The sequence below is a fragment of the Oncorhynchus kisutch genome, linkage group LG15 (assembly GCF_002021735.2).
Source record: "Oncorhynchus kisutch isolate 150728-3 linkage group LG15, Okis_V2, whole genome shotgun sequence".
Taxonomy (NCBI): Eukaryota; Metazoa; Chordata; class Actinopteri; order Salmoniformes; family Salmonidae; genus Oncorhynchus; species Oncorhynchus kisutch.
Window position 1 is genome coordinate 9,637,946 of NC_034188.2, and position 19,106 is coordinate 9,657,051.

The 19,106-nt window shown below is 45.6% G+C and overlaps 1 protein-coding gene across 3 annotated transcripts in view; it reads right to left on the reverse strand.

The window, feature by feature from the left end:
- The window catches only part of LOC109885611 (protocadherin Fat 2-like), an 80,336-nt gene extending 71,315 nt beyond the window's left edge, over positions 1–9,021 (reverse strand). For all 3 annotated transcript variants that reach the window (XR_004202976.1, XR_004202975.1, XM_031789599.1), the window contains exon 1: positions 8,790–9,021. The gene's annotated coding sequence lies outside the window, so the exon portion shown is untranslated. The remainder of the gene's footprint in view (positions 1–8,789) is intronic.
- Between the last annotated feature and the right edge of the window lie 10,085 nt (positions 9,022–19,106).

Here is a 19,106-nt window from a genome sequence, read left to right on the forward strand (position 1 = left end):
TCTCTCTCTCTCTCTCTCTCTCTCTCTCTCTCTCTCTCTCTCCTCTCTATCTCTCACCTCTCCTCCCCTCTCTGTGTGTGTCTGTCTCTCACCCCCCCCTCTCTCTCTCTCTCTGTCTCTGTCTCCCATCCCCCTCCCCCTCCCCCTCTCTCTCATCTTCCTCCCTCTCACCCCTCTCCCCTCTCATGTGTGTGTCTGTCTCTCATCCCCCCCTCTCTCTCCCTCTCCCCCCCCTCCCCCCTCTCTCTCTGTTTTACTATTTATTTCTGTGAAATGTTATATTGCCTTAGGGCTCTATTCAATCCGTATCGTGGAAGTTCAGCACCAAAGGCAATATTTAAAGGAAATTCATGCGTTGGCGGAGACTGCATTCATGGTAAACGCTGCATATGACCTTTGAATTTCTATCGTCTGTAACGCTTGTGATCCAGATAGTGATCCAGATAGTAGAGTTGACGTGAATCTCTCCCCACAATCATCCTCATCAGGCCTTCTACAATCATCATCATCATCATCAGGCCTTCTACAATCATCATCATCATCAGGCCTGCTACAATCATCATCATCATCATCATCATCATCATCATCATCATCATCATCATCATCATCATCATCATCATCATCATCAGGCCTTCTACAATCATCATCATCAGGCCTTCTACAATCATCATCATCATCATCAGGTATTCTACAATCATCATCATCATCAGGCCTTCTACTATCATCATCATCATCATCATCATCATCAACATCAGGCCTTCTACAATCATCATCATCATCATCAGGCCTTCTACAATCATCATCATCATCACCAGGTCTTCTACAATCATCATCATCATCATCATCAGGCCTTCTACAATCATCATCATCATCACCAGGCCTTTACAATCATCATCATCATCATCATCAGGCCTTCTACAATCATCATCATCATCATTCATCATCAGGCCTTCTACAATCATCATCATCATCATCAGGCCTTCTACAATCATCATCATCATCATCATCATCATCATCATCAGGCCTTCTACAATCATCATCATCATCATCATCAGGCTTTTAAGATGTGTGGTTAGAATCTAGCTATGAGTCAACATGTCTTCCCACCAACAGTCATGCAGAAAATAAATGAATACCTACATGTACTTTTCTTTGGAAATTCCAGTGTGCATTTATGTACATACCTCTTTTGACGCTTTTGTACTGTGGTCTGCCAGGCAACCAGGCTGCTTTGTACTGTGTCTGCCAGGCAACCAGGCTGCTTTGTACTGTGTCTACCAGGCAACCAGGTTACTTTGTACTGTGTCTACCAGGCAACCAGGTTACTTTGTACTGTGTCTACCAGGCAACCAGGTTACTTTGGAACTACATTGTGGCAGTTATGAATTCCTTATCCTACTAAATATTTTCTCAAGTTTAACACTTAATGTGAAGTGTTGTTGATTATGGTTATTCTAGAACATAATAAGCACATCTCACAGTATAGTGTATTTCATTATTCAGTATATTGGCTCAACTTGATCAAGTGGGGAAGTGGCCAAATGTTCAATCCCAACCTATTTGTTGAGTTACAAAGTAGTTCAGCAGCAGTAGACCTATGATGGTAAGTTATTCCATAGACCACTGCCCTGAGCCATGGTAACACCCTGTCTGGACCAGTGAATTACCTCCACCACCCAGTAACTCTGGACATCAGCCATTAGTTACCTCCACCACCCAGTAACTCTGGACATCAGCCATTAGTTACCTCTACCACCCAGTAACTCTGGACATCAGCCATTAGTTACCTCTACCATTTAGTAACTCTGGATATCAGCCATTAGTTACCTCTACCATTTAGTAACTCTGGATATCAGCCATTAGTTACCTCTACCATTTAGTAACTCTGGATATCAGCCATTAGTTACCTCTACCATTTAGTAACTCTGGATATCAGCCATTAGTTACCTCTACCATTTAGTAACTCTGGATATCAGCCATTAGTTACCTCCACCACCCAGTAACTCTGGACATCAGCCATTAGTTACCTCTACCATTTAGTAACTCTGGATATCAGCCATTAGTTACCTCTACCATTTAGTAACTCTGGATATCAGCCATTAGTTACCTCTACCATTTAGTAACTCTGGATATCAGCCATTAGTTACCTCTACCATTTAGTAACTCTGGATATCAGCCATTAGTTACCTCTACCATTTAGTAACTCTGGATATCAGCCGTTAGTTACCTCCACCGCCCAGTAACTCTGGACATCAGCCATTAGTTACCTCCACCACCCAGTAACTCTGGACATCAGCCATTAGTTACCTCCACCACCCAGTAACTCTGGACATCAGCCATTAGTTTCCTCTACCACCCAGTAACTCTGGACATCAGCCATTAGTTACCTCCACCACCCAGTAACTCTGGACATCAGCCATTAGTTACCTCCACCACCCAGTAACTCTGGACATCAGCCATTAGTTTCCTCTACCACCCAGTAACTCTGGACATCAGCCATTAGTTACCTCCACCACCCAGTAAATCTGGACATCAGCCATTAGTTACCTCCACCACCCAGTAACTCTGGACATCAGCCATTAGTTACCTCCACCACCCAGTAACTCTGGACATCAGCCATTAGTTACCTCCACCACCCAGTAACTCTGGAAATCAGCCATTAGTTACCTCCACCACCCAGTAACTCTGGACATCAGCCATTAGTTACCTCCACCACCCAGTAACTCTGGACATCAGCCATTAGTTACCTCTACCACCCAGTAACTCTGGACATCAGCCATTAGTTACCTCCACCACCCAGTAACTCTGGACATCAGCCATTAGTTACCTCTACCACCCAGTAACTCTGGATATCAGCCATTAGTTACCTCTACCACCCAGTAACTCTGGACATCAGCCATTAGTTACCTCCACCACCCAGTAACTCTGGACATCAGCCATTAGTTACCTCTACCACCCAGTAACTCTGGATATCAGCCATTAGTTACCTCTACCACCCAGTAACTCTGGACATCAGCCATTAGTTACCTCCACCACCCAGTAACTCTGGACATCAGCCATTAGTTACCTCCACCACCCAGTAACTCTGGACATCAGCCATTAGTTACCTCCACCACCCAGTAACTCTGGACATCAGCCATTAGTTACCTCCACCACCCAGTAACTCTGGACATCAGCCATTAGTTACCTCTACCACCCAGTAACTCTGGACATCAGCCATTAGTTACCTCTACCACCCAGTAACTCTGGACATCAGCCATTAGTTACCTCTACCACCCAGTAACTCTGGACATCAGCCATTAGTTACCTCCACCACCCAGTAACTCTGGACATCAGCCATTAGTTACCTCCACCACCCAGTAACTCTGGACATCAGCCATTAGTTACCTCTACCACCCAGTAACTCTGGACATCAGCCATTAGTTACCTCCACCACCCAGTAACTCTGGACATCAGCCATTAGTTACCTCCACCACCCAGTAACTCTGGACATCAGCCATTAGTTACCTCCACCACCCAGTAACTCTGGACATCAGCCATTAGTTTCTCCACCACCCAGTAACTCTGGACATCAGCCATTAGTTTCCTCCACTACCCAGTAACTCTGGACATCAGCCATTAGTTTCCTCCACTACCCAGTAACTCTGGACATCAGCCATTAGTTACCTCCACCACCCAGTAACTCTGGACATCAGCCATTAGTTACCTCTACCACCCAGTAACTCTGGATATCAGCCATTAGTTACCTCTACCACCCAGTAACTCTGGACATCAGCCATTAGATTACCTCCACCACCCAGTAACTCTGGACATCAGCCATTAGTTACCTCTACCACCCAGTAACTCTGGATATCAGCCATTAGTTACCTCTACCACCCAGTAACTCTGGACATCAGCCATTAGTTACCTCCACCACCCAGTAACTCTGGAAATCAGCCATTAGTTACCTCCACCAACCAGTAACTCTGGACATCAGCCATTAGTTACCTCCACCACCCAGTAACTCTGGACATCAGCCATTAGTTACCTCCACCACCCAGTAACTCTGGACATCAGCCATTAGTTACCTCTACCACCCAGTAACTCTGGACATCAGCCATTAGTTACCTCTACCACCCAGTAACTCTGGACATCAGCCATTAGTTACCTCTACCACCCAGTAACTCTGGACATCAGCCATTAGTTACCTCCACCACCCAGTAACTCTGGACATCAGCCATTAGTTACCTCCACCACCCAGTAACTCTGGACATCAGCCATTAGTTACCTCTACCACCCAGTAACTCTGGACATCAGCCATTAGTTACCTCCACCACCCAGTAACTCTGGACATCAGCCATTAGTTACCTCCACCACCCAGTAACTCTGGACATCAGCCATTAGTTTCCTCCACCACCCAGTAACTCTGGACATCAGCCATTAGTTACCTCTACCACCCAGTAACTCTGGACATCAGCCATTAGTTACCTCCACCACCCAGTAACTCTGGACATCAGCCATTAGTTACCTCCACCACCCAGTAACTCTGGACATCAGCCATTTAGTTTCCTCCACCACCCAGTAACTCTGGACATCAGCCATTAGTTTCCTCCACTACCCAGTAACTCTGGACATCAGCCATTAGTTTCCTCCACTACCCAGTAACTCTGGACATCAGCCATTAGTTTCCTCCACCACCCAGTAACTCTGGACATCAGCCATTAGTTACCTCCACCACCCAGTAACTCTGGACATCAGCCATTAGTTACCTCTACCACCCAGTAACTCTGGATATCAGCCATTAGTTACCTCTACCACCCAGTAACTCTGGACATCAGCCATTAGTTACCTCCACCACCCAGTAACTCTGGACATCAGCCATTAGTTACCTCCACCACCCAGTAACTCTGGACATCAGCCATTAGTTACCTCCACCACCCAGTAACTCTGGACATCAGCCATTAGTTACCTCCACCACCCAGTAACTCTGGACATCAGCCATTAGTTTCCTCCACCACCCAGTAACTCTGGACATCAGCCATTAGTTTCCTCCACTACCCAGTAACTCTGGACATCAGCCATTAGTTTCCTCCACTACCCAGTAACTCTGGACATCAGCCATTAGTTTCCTCCACCACCCAGTAACTCTGGACATCAGCCATTAGTTACCTCCACCACCCAGTAACTCTGGACATCAGCCATTAGTTACCTCTACCACCCAGTAACTCTGGATATCAGCCATTAGTTACCTCTACCACCCAGTAACTCTGGACATCAGCCATTAGTTACCTCCACCACCCAGTAACTCTGGACATCAGCCATTAGTTACCTCCACCACCCAGTAACTCTGGACATCAGCCATTAGTTACCTCCACCACCCAGTAACTCTGGACATCAGCCATTAGTAACCTCTACCACCCAGTAACTCTGGACATCAGCCATTAGTTACCTCTACCACCCAGTAACTCTGGACATCAGCCATTAGTTACCTCCACCACCCAGTAACTCTGGACATCAGCCATTAGTTACCTCCACCACCCAGTAACTCTGGACATCAGCCATTAGTTACCTCTACCACCCAGTAACTCTGGACATCAGCCATTAGTTACCTCCACCACCCAGTAACTCTGGACATCAGCCATTAGTTACCTCCACCACCCAGTAACTCTGGACATCAGCCATTAGTTACCTCCACCACCCAGTAACTCTGGACATCAGCCATTAGTTTCCTCCACCACCCAGTAACTCTGGACATCAACCATTAGTTTCCTCCACTACCCAGTAACTCTGGACATCAGCCATTAGTTTCCTCCACTACCCAGTAACTCTGGACATCAGCCATTAGTTTCCTCCACCACCCAGTAACTCTGGACATCAGCCATTAGTTACCTCCACCACCCAGTAACTCTGGACATCAGCCATTAGTTACCTCTACCACCCAGTAACTCTGGACATCAGCCATTAGTTACCTCCACCACCCAGTAACTCTGGACATCAGCCATTAGTTACCTCTACCACCCAGTAACTCTGGATATCAGCCATTAGTTACCTCTACCACCCAGTAACTCTGGACATCAGCCATTAGTTACCTCTACAACCCAGTAACTCTGGACATCAGCCATTAGTTACCTCTACCACCCAGTAACTCTGGACATCAGCCATTAGTTACCTCTACCACCCAGTAACTCTGGACATCAGCCATTAGTTTCCTCCACCACCCAGTAACTCTGGACATCAGCCATTAGTTACCTCCACCACCCAGTAACTCTGGACATCAGCCATTAGTTACCTCTACCACCCAGTAACTCTGGATATCAGCCATTAGTTACCTCTACCACCCAGTAACTCTGGACATCAGCCATTAGTTACCTCCACCACCCAGTAACTCTGGACATCAGCCATTAGTTACCTCTACCACCCAGTAACTCTGGACATCAGCCATTAGTTACCTCCACCACCCAGTAACTCTGGACATCAGCCATTAGTTACCTCTACCACCCAGTAACTCTGGATATCAGCCATTAGTTACCTCTACCACCCAGTAACTCTGGACATCAGCCATTAGTTACCTCTACAACCCAGTAACTCTGGACATCAGCCATTAGTTACCTCTACCACCCAGTAACTCTGGACATCAGCCATTAGTTACCTCTACCACCCAGTAACTCTGGACATCAGCCATTAGTTACCTCTACCACCCAGTAACTCTGGACATCAGCCATTAGTTACCTCTACCACCCAGTAACTCTGGACATCAGCCATTAGTTACCTCCACCACCCAGTAACTCTGGACATCAGCCATTAGTTACCTCTACCACCCAGTAAATCTGGACATCAGCCATTAGTTACCTCTACCACCCAGTGCCACAGGCAGACTAATCACCTAAATCACTGGGAGTGGACAGTAATGTATTGCCAGGTCTTTTTTTCTTTCTTTTTGACCTTTATTTAACTAGGTAAGTCAGTTAAGAACAAATTCTTATTTTCAATGACGGCCTGGGAACAGTTGGTTAACTGCCTGTTCAGGGGCAGAACGACAGATTTTTACCTTGTCAGCTCGGGGATTTGATCTTGCAACCTTTCGGTTGCTAGTCCAACGCCCCAACCACTAGACTACCTGCCGCCCCAACCCCAACCACTAGGCCACCTGCCGCCCCAACCCCAACCCCTAGGCTACCTGCCGCCCCAACCACTAGGCTACCTGCCGCCCTAACCACTAGGCTACCTGCCGCCCCAACCACTAGGCTACCTGCCGCCCCAACCCCAACCACTAGGCTACCTGCCACCCCAACCACTAGGCTACCTGCCGCCCCATCCCCAACCACTAGGCTACCTGCCGCCCCAACCCCAACCACTAGGCTACCTGCCGCCCCAACCACTAGGCTACCTGCCGCCCCAACCACTAGGCTACCTGCCGCCCCAACCCCAACCACTAGGCTACCTGCCGCCCCAACCACTAGGCTACCTGCCGCCCCAGTACATTCATTCTAATGGACAAGACTGGCTTAAGACAATGCCATTTATAGTGCGCGTGCACACACACACACACACACACACACACACACACACACACACACACACACACACACCTATCTATTGGTAAAGCACTCATTACAGTAACATCACAGTGCAATCTCAGGTTATTCCAGGTTGAAGGAATGTGATGTATCAATAGGAACTCATCAACTCCTAGATGCTCATTTGTTTCAGGAATTATGCAGGAATATGAATGGAGGAAAAAACTTTACAGCCAATGGGAAGACAGGGAAGTCTCCGTCATGGAAACGGACGAGTGGGCTTCCAGGAGGTTATCTGATGGGCCATCCGTCTGTCATAGGTAATAAAGTTGAATGTTCAGACCATCAGCGTCTCTTACAGATTTCATAGGTTGGTAGAGCATGGCATTTGCAACACCAGGGATTGTGGGTTTAATTCCCATGGGGGACCAGTATGACCAAGTTTTTTATTTTTATTAAATTATGCATCCACTCCTGTAAGTCACTCTGGATAAGAGCGTCTGCTAAATGACCATTTTTGTATTTATTTATTATGTAAAATACGAAAGTCAACACATCTCAGTGACAGAAGTCAAATGATCCTACTGGGGCCACATGATGCCACTCTTGGAAATATGTTTTCATGTCAGTAAACAGGGGTCAACTGGGGTCAACAGAAGGAGGGAGGGGGAGAGGTAGAGAGAGAGGGGAGGTAGAGAGAGAGGGGGAGAGGTAGATATGAATAATAATACTAAGCTACAATCTTATGAATAAAGCAAGTTTATATAAAAGAGTTTTTGGGATAAAAAAAAAAATAGTTAAACCAGGCATTTCCTCCACAAACAAGTTTAGCTCAATTCCCATGCATATTTCACAGCAATTACTCATCTCCCACGCAATGCATACATACAAAACTATAGAAAACGACTTATAGTGAATGGAAATAGTCCCAAATAGAGCACGATATGCAAAATGTTGGAACACACCCTAAGCCCAGGCTGTTCTAGAAGCTGTGTCGAGTCAATAAAACAAACCATGATGACACTTAGCACGCAGGATTAAACAGTACGTTTACAGTAAGTAACTGGGTAACACTTTTATGAATCAGCCTTTATCACTGATTAGACTTGTTTAGAAATGCCTTTTTTTTTTAATGCGTTATAACTTATGAAACATGTTATATAGGCTTTTCATTTTGTAAGACTTTAAGAGTTGTAAAAAACGAACTGCTTAGAAGTGTTTAGAAACTTCAGTAACTAAAGTTGCACGTGAATTCAGCTTGCATCAGTCAACACTGGCATGACAGAAACTTACCCAAGGTTCTCTAAGTTGACCCCTTCTGAAATATTTCTTGTTATTATTTCCCTCCTTTATGCTTTAAGGATTTTGCAGATCCAGCAAAACGAGAGTGACAAGCACTGTTGTTCTTCCATAGTGTCTCTCGTGGGAAGAAAAAAAACACACATGCAATATTGTGAACTCTGTCAGTGTCAATAGCCGGCTAGTTAACTTTACTCACATCTATTATACTCAGGAGCTTTGCAGGAGAGTACTAAGAGACTCCTAGCTCCCTGAGGAACTCCACGGTCCCCTCCCACTTCTCACACTGTCCCCTCCTCCCTCACCTCCTCCCTCCCTCCGTCCCTCACACCCACACACACACACTCACACACACACACACACGGGTGCCTGTGCACAGATTGTGGGCTGGTTCTTTCATGTTAGCCTTCTGGGCTGGGGCCAGAGAAGTGCTCAGTGCTCTCAGGGTGTGTATTGAAACAATAGTTGTTGGTGTGCCTGTCCTGTTTGGATAGTCTAACTCGCAGGTTTGAGAAATTAAATCCTGGCTTGCTCTTGTCAGCAAATAGTCTAAACACCATCAAGCAACATTATGAACTAAACATTCAAATGCTGTTGCTGCGGGATTATTTTTCTGTGACAACACTGATCAAATTAAGATCCTAATGAATTACGTGTCATCCATAGGAGTTAATCTATCAAACACTGAGCGACAGAGTAAGACCAAAACATTAGCTCTCTGTTAGCTGGAATGCCAAAAGGTAGTGATCTATTGTGGGCTGTAGTTCTGTAGTGCTGTAGTGCTGTAGTACTGTAGTGCTGTAGTGCTGTAGTGCTGTAGTGCTGTAGTACTGTAGTGCTGTAGTACTGTAGTGCTGTAGTGCTGTAGTGCTGTAGTTATGTAGTGCTGTAGTGCTGTAGTGCTGTAGTTCTGTAGTGCTGTAGTGCTGTAGTGCTGTAGTGCTGTAGTTATGTAGTGCTGTAGTGCTGTAGTGCTGTAGTGCAGTAGTTCTGCTGTAGTGCTGTAGTTCTGCTGTAGTGCTGTAGTGCTGTAGTGCTGTAGTGCTGTAGTGCTGTAGTTCTGTAGTGCTGTAGTGCTGTAGTGCTGTAGTGCTGTAGTTCTGTAGTGCTGTAGTTCTGTAGTTCTGTAGTGCTGTAGTGCTGTAGTGCTGTAGTGCTGTAGTTCTGTAGTGCTGTAGTTCTGTAGTGCTGTAGTTCTGTAGTGCTGTAGTTCTGTAGTGTTGTAGTGCTGTAGTGCTGTAGTGTTGTAGTGCTGTAGTGCTGTAGTGCTGTAGTGCTGTAGTGCTGTAGTTCTGTAGTGCTGTAGTGCTGTAGTGCTGTAGTTATGTAGTGCTGTAGTGCTGTAGTGCTGTAGTGCTGTAGTTCTGCTGTAGTGCTGTAGTTCTGCAGTGCTGTAGTGCTGTAGTGCTGTAGTGCTGTAGTGCTGTAGTTCTGTAGTGCTGTAGTGCTGTAGTGCTGTAGTGCTGTAGTTCTGTAGTGCTGTAGTTCTGTAGTGCTGTAGTTCTGTAGTGCTGTAGTTCTGTAGTGCTGTAGTGCTGTAGTGCTGTAGTGCTGTAGTTCTGTAGTGCTGTAGTTCTGTAGTGCTGTAGTTCTGTAGTGCTGTAGTTCTGTAGTGCTGTAGTTCTGTAGTGCTGTAGTGCTGTAGTGCTGTAGTGCTGTAGTTCTGTAGTGCTGTAGTTCTGTAGTGCTGTAGTGCTGTAGTGCTGTAATTCTGTAGTGCTGTAGTGCTGTAGTGCTGTAGTGCTGTAGTGCTGTAGTGTTGTAGTGCTGTAGTGCTGTAGTGCTGTAGTGCTGTAGTTCTGTAGTGCTGTAGTGCTGTAGTGCTGTAGTTATGTAGTGCTGTAGTTCTGTAGTGCTGTAGTGCTGTAGTGCTGTAGTTCTGTAGTGCTGTAGTTCTGTAGTGCTGTAGTGCTGTAGTGCTGTAGTGCTGTAGTTCTGTAGTGCTGTAGTTCTGTAGTGCTGTAGTGCTGTAGTGCTGTAGTGCTGTAGTTCTGTAGTGCTGTAGTTCTGTAGTGCTGTAGTGCTGTAGTTCTGTAGTGCTGTAGTGCTGTAGTGCTGTAGTTATGTAGTGCTGTAGTGCTGTAGTGCTGTAGTGCTGTAGTTCTGCTGTAGTGCTGTAGTTCTGCAGTGCTGTAGTGCTGTAGTGCTGTAGTGCTGTAGTGCTGTAGTTCTGTAGTGCTGTAGTGCTGTAGTGCTGTAGTGCTGTAGTTCTGTAGTGCTGTAGTTCTGTAGTGCTGTAGTTCTGTAGTGCTGTAGTTCTGTAGTGCTGTAGTGCTGTAGTGCTGTAGTGCTGTAGTTCTGTAGTGCTGTAGTTCTGTAGTGCTGTAGTGCTGTAGTGCTGTAGTGCTGTAATTCTGTAGTGCTGTAGTGCTGTAGTGCTGTAGTGCTGTAGTGCTGTAGTGTTGTAGTGCTGTAGTGCTGTAGTGCTGTAGTGCTGTAGTTCTGTAGTGCTGTAGTGCTGTAGTGCTGTAGTTATGTAGTGCTGTAGTTCTGTGGTGCTGTAGTGCTGTAGTGCTGTAGTTCTGTAGTGCTGTAGTTCTGTAGTGCTGTAGTGCTGTAGTGCTGTAGTGCTGTAGTGCTGTAGTGCTGTAGTTCTGTAGTGCTGTAGTTCTGTAGTGCTGTAGTGTTGTAGTGCTGTAGTGCTGTAGTTCTGTAGTGCTGTAGTGCTGTAGTTCTGTAGTGCTGTAGTGCTGTAGTGCTGTAGGGCTGTAATTCTGTAGTTCTGTAGTTCTGTAGTGCTGTAGTGCTGTAGTTCTGCAGTGCTGTAGTTCTATAGTTCTGTAGTTCTGTAGTTCTGCTGTAGCTCTGCTGCTTACACCCTCAGGTCAACAGACTTTGTCTTATTGTTGTGTAAACAGTGGCACCCTGTAGTGCTGTAGTGCTGTAGTTCTGTAGTACTGTAGTACTGTAGTACTGTAGTTCTGTAGTACTGTAGTGCTGTAGTTCTGTAGTGCTGTAGTTCTTTAGTACTGTAGTGCTGTAGTCCTGCTGTAGTGCTGTAGTTCTGTAGTGCTGTAGTGCTGTAGTCCTGCTGTAGTGCTGTAGAGCTGTAGTTCTGTAGTGCTGTAGTTCTGTAGTGCTGTAGTGCTGTAGTTCTGCTGTAGTACTGTAGTGCTGTAGTGCTGTAGTTCTGTAGTGCTGTAGTGCTGTAGTTCTGCTGTAGTACTGTAGTGCTGTAGTGCTGTAGTTCTGTAGTACTGTAGTGCTGTAGTGTTGTAGTGCTGTAGTTCTGTAGTGCTGTAGTTCTGCAGTGCTGTAGTTCTATAGTTCTGTAGTTCTGTAGTTCTGCTGCTTACACCCTCAGGTCAACAGACTTTGTCTTATTGTTGTGTAAACAGTGGCACACTGTAGTGTTGTAGTGTTGTAGTGTTGTAGTGCTGTAGTTCTGTAGTGCTGTAGTGCTGTAGGTCTGTTGTAGTGCTGTAGTTCTGTAGTGATGTAGTGCTGTAGTCCTGCTGTAGTGCTGTAGAGCTGTAGTTCTGTAGTGCTGTGGTTCTGTAGTGCTGTAGTGCTGTAGTTCTGCTGTAGTGCTGTAGTGCTGTAGTGCTGTAGTGCTGTAGTTCTGTAGTACTGTAGTGCTGTAGTTCTGTAGTTCTGTAGTGTTGTAGTGCTGTAGTGCTGTAGTGCTGCAGTGCTGTAGTTCTGTAGTTCTGTAGTGCTGCAGTGCTGTAGTTCTGCTGTAGTGATGTAGTTCTGTAGTGCTGTTGTTCTGTAGTGCTGTAGTTCTGTAGTTCTGTAGTGTTGTAGTGCTGCAGTGCTGTAGTACTGTAGTGCTGTAGTGCTGTAGTTCTGTAGTGCTGTAGTGCTGTAGTGCTGCAGTACTGTAGTTCTATAGTTCTGCAGTGCTGTAGTTCTGTAGTTCTGTAGTGCTGCAGTGCTGTAGTTCTGCAGTGCTGTAGTTCTATAGTTCTGTAGTGCTGTAGTTCTGTAGTTCTGTAGTTCTGCTGTAGCTCTGCTGCTTACACCCTCAGGTCAACAGACTTTGTCTTATTGTTGTGTAAACAGTGGCACACCGCACATGCTCAGTACAACTCTCAGCAAATTACCCGAGGCTGTCAAATGAGATGAACTCACCAGAGCTAAAGGGGATATTTGATTCTCTCAGGGAGGGGATCGCATCGAAATATTAGAACGACGTTAGGACCTGTCCTCAGTCTTCCCCGTGGGGTTAGTGTTGACACTGTGAGGTGTCAACACGGTTCAGGATACAGTGAGAAACGGAACCGTACCTCTCCTTCTAACCCAGGTGCAGGAACAGCGGACTGAAGATGAAAAAGACTAAAAGGTCGTAAGACATTTGAAGTCAATACTTTATTGTTAGAACACCTCAGGGTACAAACGCCAGAGTGAGAGAGTCAGAACAGAACCGCCGACTCGGTCCCTCGTCAGTTCCTCCAGGCATTGTGGTTCACGTAAGCAGGCCACGAGGACAGTGCCAGGACCTGATATTTCCAGGGGCACAGTGAACACATGGACGTCAGGGGGAAGAGAGTATGGCCTACAAAGACAACAGAAGGTGGGCACTGGGCCAGCAGCAGCAGGGGCACCTGTCAGTAGAGGAACACCTTCAGGGTGAGGATTAAGAGCAGCACACAGCATCAGTCCTAATGCTGATGAAGAAACAACACGGCATTTTATATAGATATAGATATAGATATAGATATAGATATAGATATAGATATAGATATTGATATAGATATAGATATAGATATAGATATAGATATTGATATAGATATAGATATAGATATAGATATAGATATAGATATAGATATTGATATAGATATAGATATAGATATAGATATAGATATTGATATAGATATAGATATAGATATAGATATAGATATAGATATAGATATCAGTTACGCAATGTTTTTTTACATTTGAGTAGCATTTAATTGTTTATTCAGGATTTAGTTAAGCCGTCAACCAAAGCAATGGAAGCAGGACCGGTTTTTAAAATCATGATTCATGAACTGGATAATCTGCAGGGGGGAATTTTCTCAATCCTCAAAATGAAATTGTTTTATATAAAATTTTAAAATAAAATTAGATATTTCAATTCAAATGAAACCAAACACAGATACTTAACACAGTTGTATTGAAGTATATACAGACAGTAGGGTATTTATTGAAACATTTTTCCATAGGTTCTTTTATTTGTCTCTTCAACAATAACATAGGTTAGGAAACAAGGTCATTATAATCCCATAAAGATGTTATCAGGTAGGTCAGGTCACATATCTGACATGCTGGGACTATTCCTCTCTAACCTCTAGACAGACAGACAGGTAATGGGCAGTGAGGCAGTGAAAGGCATTTTGTCAACAGTCAGACAGTAAAATCTATTGACCATACTCTTAAACAAATGAATGATGGATGAATGAAGGTCTCTCTGTTTAACCCCAGTCAGTAATACAACATAAATACTACTTTAACTTTTGTTTAGTGTGTCTGTCAGTACGTTCCCTTCCTTACCCCCATTCCTTTCCCCCTTCCTTTCCCCCTTCTTTCCCCCCTTCCTTTCCCCCTTCCTTACCCCCTTCCTTTCCCCTTCCTTTCCCCTTCCTTACCCCCTTCCTTACCCCCATTCTTTCCCCCCTTCCTTTCCCCCTTCCTTACCCCCATTCCTTACCTCCTTCCTTTCCCCCTTCCTTACCCCCTTCCTTACCCCCAGGGTAAATAGAGCTGTGGGCCATATAGGACAGCGGCTGGGGGACAGAGTGATGTAGCTAGAAAATTCAGAGAGAGAAGAAGATATAAAGTTGAAATGGAACAGATTCCAAATGCTAAATTCTATATTCTGAATTCCACATTGTAAATTCTAAATTCCAATATAGAGCACTGCACTGTTTATGAATTTGTTGATTTGGATTTGTGTGACTCCGCATCAATGAATGCTGCAATAAGCCTGTGGTTTGAAACATGAACTAACATTACAGTAACAACAGACCGAAAAAAACGGACTGAAATGCAACCCGCCCGCTAGCCGGATCCGTCCTGCAGGTAAACACAGGAGTAGCCCTTGTTTGTCCTCTCCTTGTCCAACAAAGATAGAAGACAGTTGATCTTTCTCAAGTATGCTGGGCTGTCAGAGTGGCCCAGGACTCTCTCACACACACACACACACGCACACACACACACACACACACACAAACACACACACACACACACACACACACACACACACACACACAAACACACACACACACACACACACACACACACACACACACACACACACACACACACACACACACACACACACACACACACACACACACACACACACACACACTGTCTCTGTCTGTGTGGAGTATTTACTTGGTGGTGGCAGTCAGTCAGATCCCAATGCATTTAGGAAGACAAGACTTTTAGAGGCGTTAGCTTGTTAGGGTGGCTGAACACAGTTTCAGATTACACCATTATTACAGATGTAGGGTCTTAATTTGATCACCCTGCTGTTGCTGGAAATTTCATCCTACACAGCAGGAAATGCAAACTTGTAGTGTATTCAAGGTTTAAAAAGGCTTCTAAAGTTTGTAATTTCCACTTAAAAGTGTCAGACGTGAACATTTATCAAAACATTTATCAAAACATTTATCAACAAATGGCCATTCATTTAAATCCACATAATAATTCAAATTTCCTTTTGCTGCAGGAATTTCCTGCTGTGAGAAACTGGTGAAATTACGGACAGAAGTTGGCAGATTGGTTATACCGGCTGTACCGACTATACCGGCCGTACCGGCTGAACCATCTTCAGACGAGTAGAGCAAAACGGAGAACACCGTCGTGTTCGTGAGAGTCTCACCTCTCCATAGAGGGGTCACAATAGTTTGTAGGCCGCTACAGACGATTTTGTGAAAAGACCGATTTTCAGGATGTCTCGTGGTCTGACAAACACCGCTATAGCTCTGTCACCAGCAAAGATATCTCTAGCTTAAACTGACAGATTTATATGGGGATATATTTCTATAAGTATTTCTTTCACTGGGGCGCTGACATCAACTCTAGTGAGGTTTAAGACCTTGGCAGCTTGATCTTACGAGCTTACATCTAGTACTTGTATTTCAATCAAAAGAGATCAATCAAAAGAGATCAAGCTTAAGAGATCAAGCTTAAGAGAGATCAAACTGGCTCATAAGGCTATGGATATACAGTGCCTTCGGAAAGTATTCAGACCCCTTGACTTTTTCCACATGTTGTTAGGTTACAGCCTTATTCTCTGGCAGCTCCTGACTGACGGGCGGCTCTGGCAGCTCCTGGCTGACGGACGGCTCTGGCGGCTCCCGACAGGAGGGAGGCTCTGGAAGTGCTGGACAGGAGGGAGACTCTGGAAGCGCTGGACAGGCGGGAGCACCTGGAGAGGAGACGGAGAGACAGCCTGGTGCGTGGGGCTGCCACAGGAGGCCTGGTGCGTGGAGGAGGCACCGGATGTACCGGACCGTGGAGGCGCACTGGAGGTCTCGAGCACCGAGCCTGCACAACCTGTCCTGGCTGGATACCCCCTGTAGCGGGGTGGAACAGACCGCACTGGGCTGTGCTGGCGAACCGGGGACACCGTGCGTAGGGCTGGTGCCATATAACCCGGGCCGAGGAGACGCACTGGAGACCAGATGCGCTGAGCCGGCTTCATTACTCCTGGCTCGATGCCCACTCTAGCCCGGCCGATACGAGGAGCTGCGATGTAGCACACCGGGCTATGCCTGCACACTGGGGACACTGTGTGCCTCACGGCATAACACGGTGCCTGCCTGGTCAACCTCTCACCACGGTAAGCACGGGGAGTTGGCTCAGGTATCCTACCTGACTTAGCCACAACTCCCGTGTGCCCCCTCCCCCAATACATTTTTGGGGCTGCCTCTCGTCCCTGTTGCGCTGCCGTGCTAACTCCTCATATCGCCGCCGCTCGGCTTTAGCTGCCTTCAGCTCTTCCCTGGGGCGGCGATATTCCCCATCCTGTGCCCAGGGTCCTTTACCGTCCAAAATCTCCTCCCATGTCCATTCCTCCAGATAGCTCTTCTCCTCCTTCTCACGCTGCTTGGTCCTCTTGTGGTGGGTGGTTCTGTAATTGCTGTCGACTTCCTCTTCTGAGGAGGAGTAGGAAATATCGGACCAATATGCAGCGTGGTAAGTGTTCGTCATATTTATTCCACTGAACACAGATAACAAACGAACAAGTGAATAAAGGAAAACTGAAACAGTCCCCTATGGTGAAAACACTGAAACGGAACATATCCACCCACAAACAAGAGTGAGAAAACAGGCTACCTAAGTATGGTTCTCAATCAGAGACAACGAATGACAGCTGCCTCTGATTGGGAACCATACCAGGCCAAACACATAGAAATATAAACACAAGAACAAAACATAGAATGCCCACCCCAACTCACGCCCTTGACCAACCTAAAATAGAGACATACAAAAGGAACTAAGGTCAGGATGTGACATCATCTCCCTGAAATGTTAGAACAAATATCATGGCTGAAGAAGGGAACTGGTCTGTCTGCCCAATGTAAAGGATCAAAACTGGCGGAGGAATTAAAATAGCATAAATTGGAAACTCTACCATTTTCATTTGAGGACCAGAATGTTGACAACTGCCATATGAATTGCAAAATAGTTGGCAAGAGATTTTTGATGTACCGATTCCACGGTACAGGGTGTATGAGTTGATATATAAAACAACCCAAGATTCAAGACTGGCAAGAATTCTTGCCACCAACAATATGTTGAATATTTGGGGCATAAATCATCGAAGCTCTGCAGATATTGTTGTGAGGATACAGAATCAATAGACCATTTATTTTTGTATTGCCCTCAGGTAGCCTGTTTCTGGTCTCAGGTTCAGGAATGGCTGAGAATGCATAACATTGATCTAAAATTGACACTAGAAATAGTACTCTTAGGAGACCTGGAGAGACCGGGTCAGTCAATTACTAATATACTAATACTCTTAGTCAACTCGCAATCTGTGGATTCTATTCGATTAGATAGATTGAAATTGTACATTAAACATCACAACATTGTTGAAAGATATATGTTGCATAGAAATCCGAAGAGGTTGGCCAGCAGAGATAGATGGGATGGGCTGAGGGTGACCAGCAGAGATAGATGGGATGGGCTGAGGGTGGCCAGCAGAGATAGATGGGATGGGCTGAGGGTGGCCAGCAGAGATAGATGGGATGGGCTGAGGGTGACCAGCAGAGATAGATGGGATGGGCTGAGGGTGGCCAGCAGAGATAGATGGGATGGGCTGAGGGTGGCCAGCAGAGATAGATGGGATGGGCTGAGGGTGGCCAGCAGAGATAGATGGGATGGGCTGAGGGTGACCAGCAGAGATAGATGGGATGGGCTGAGGGTGGCCAGCAGAGATAGATGGGATGGGCTGAGGGTGACCAGCAGAGATAGATGGGATGGGCTGAGGGTGGCCAGCAGAGATAGATGGGATGGGCTGAGGGTGGCCAGCAGAGATAGATGGGATGGGCTGAGGGTGGCCAGCAGAGATAGATGGGATGGGCTGAGGGAAGCTGAGGGTTGGGATGTGGAATTGGAGACAAGAGGGAGTGGAGTTGCAGGGCGTGGGATAGAATGATAGTCAAAGATAAAAGTATAAAAAATAAAACATAATAAAAAGTCTGTTTAAATGACAATGAGGGACAGTGTTTTTATAGCTAATGCAGGTTTGCCTGAGGCTGATGCCTTGCAGGTGTTTGTACACATGTATATACACACACTGTCATTCAAATGCACACATACAAGGACACACACACACACGTGTAAATAGTACCAAATGTAGCAGTGTGATGTTGTTCTCCTAGATTATGCACCAAGTTGCACACAAAGACCATTTCAAATAGGCCAGGTCAAGAGGGGATGTTAATCATTTGATAATAATAATAATAATTCAATGTGTTTTTTAAATTTAATCACAGCTCCATAGCTAATGTTTTTCTTTGGTGTACAAACACTTTTTCATATCAATATTGTACATACAAGTTTAGTATATTTTGGTTTGGTCCATCGCGGGTTATCTGTATTTCCATACCCCCTTATTGTTCTCTTTAGCCTGACCCTCAGCTAGCGAGGTTTGTTGTCCTTGTCTCCCAAATTGTTCAATATAAAACCGTGGTAATGTTACACAATGTGCTGTTATGCTACCAAAAGTTTGTTACAATGTGGACATTATAAAGATTTATGTTAACAAGTTTCACTGAGCTCGCTAACTAGGGTACCTATTGTAACTGGTGAGTACTGGGGACAGTGTTTGAGTGAGTGTCCATGTGCTCACGCAGGTGGCCTGAGAGCTGT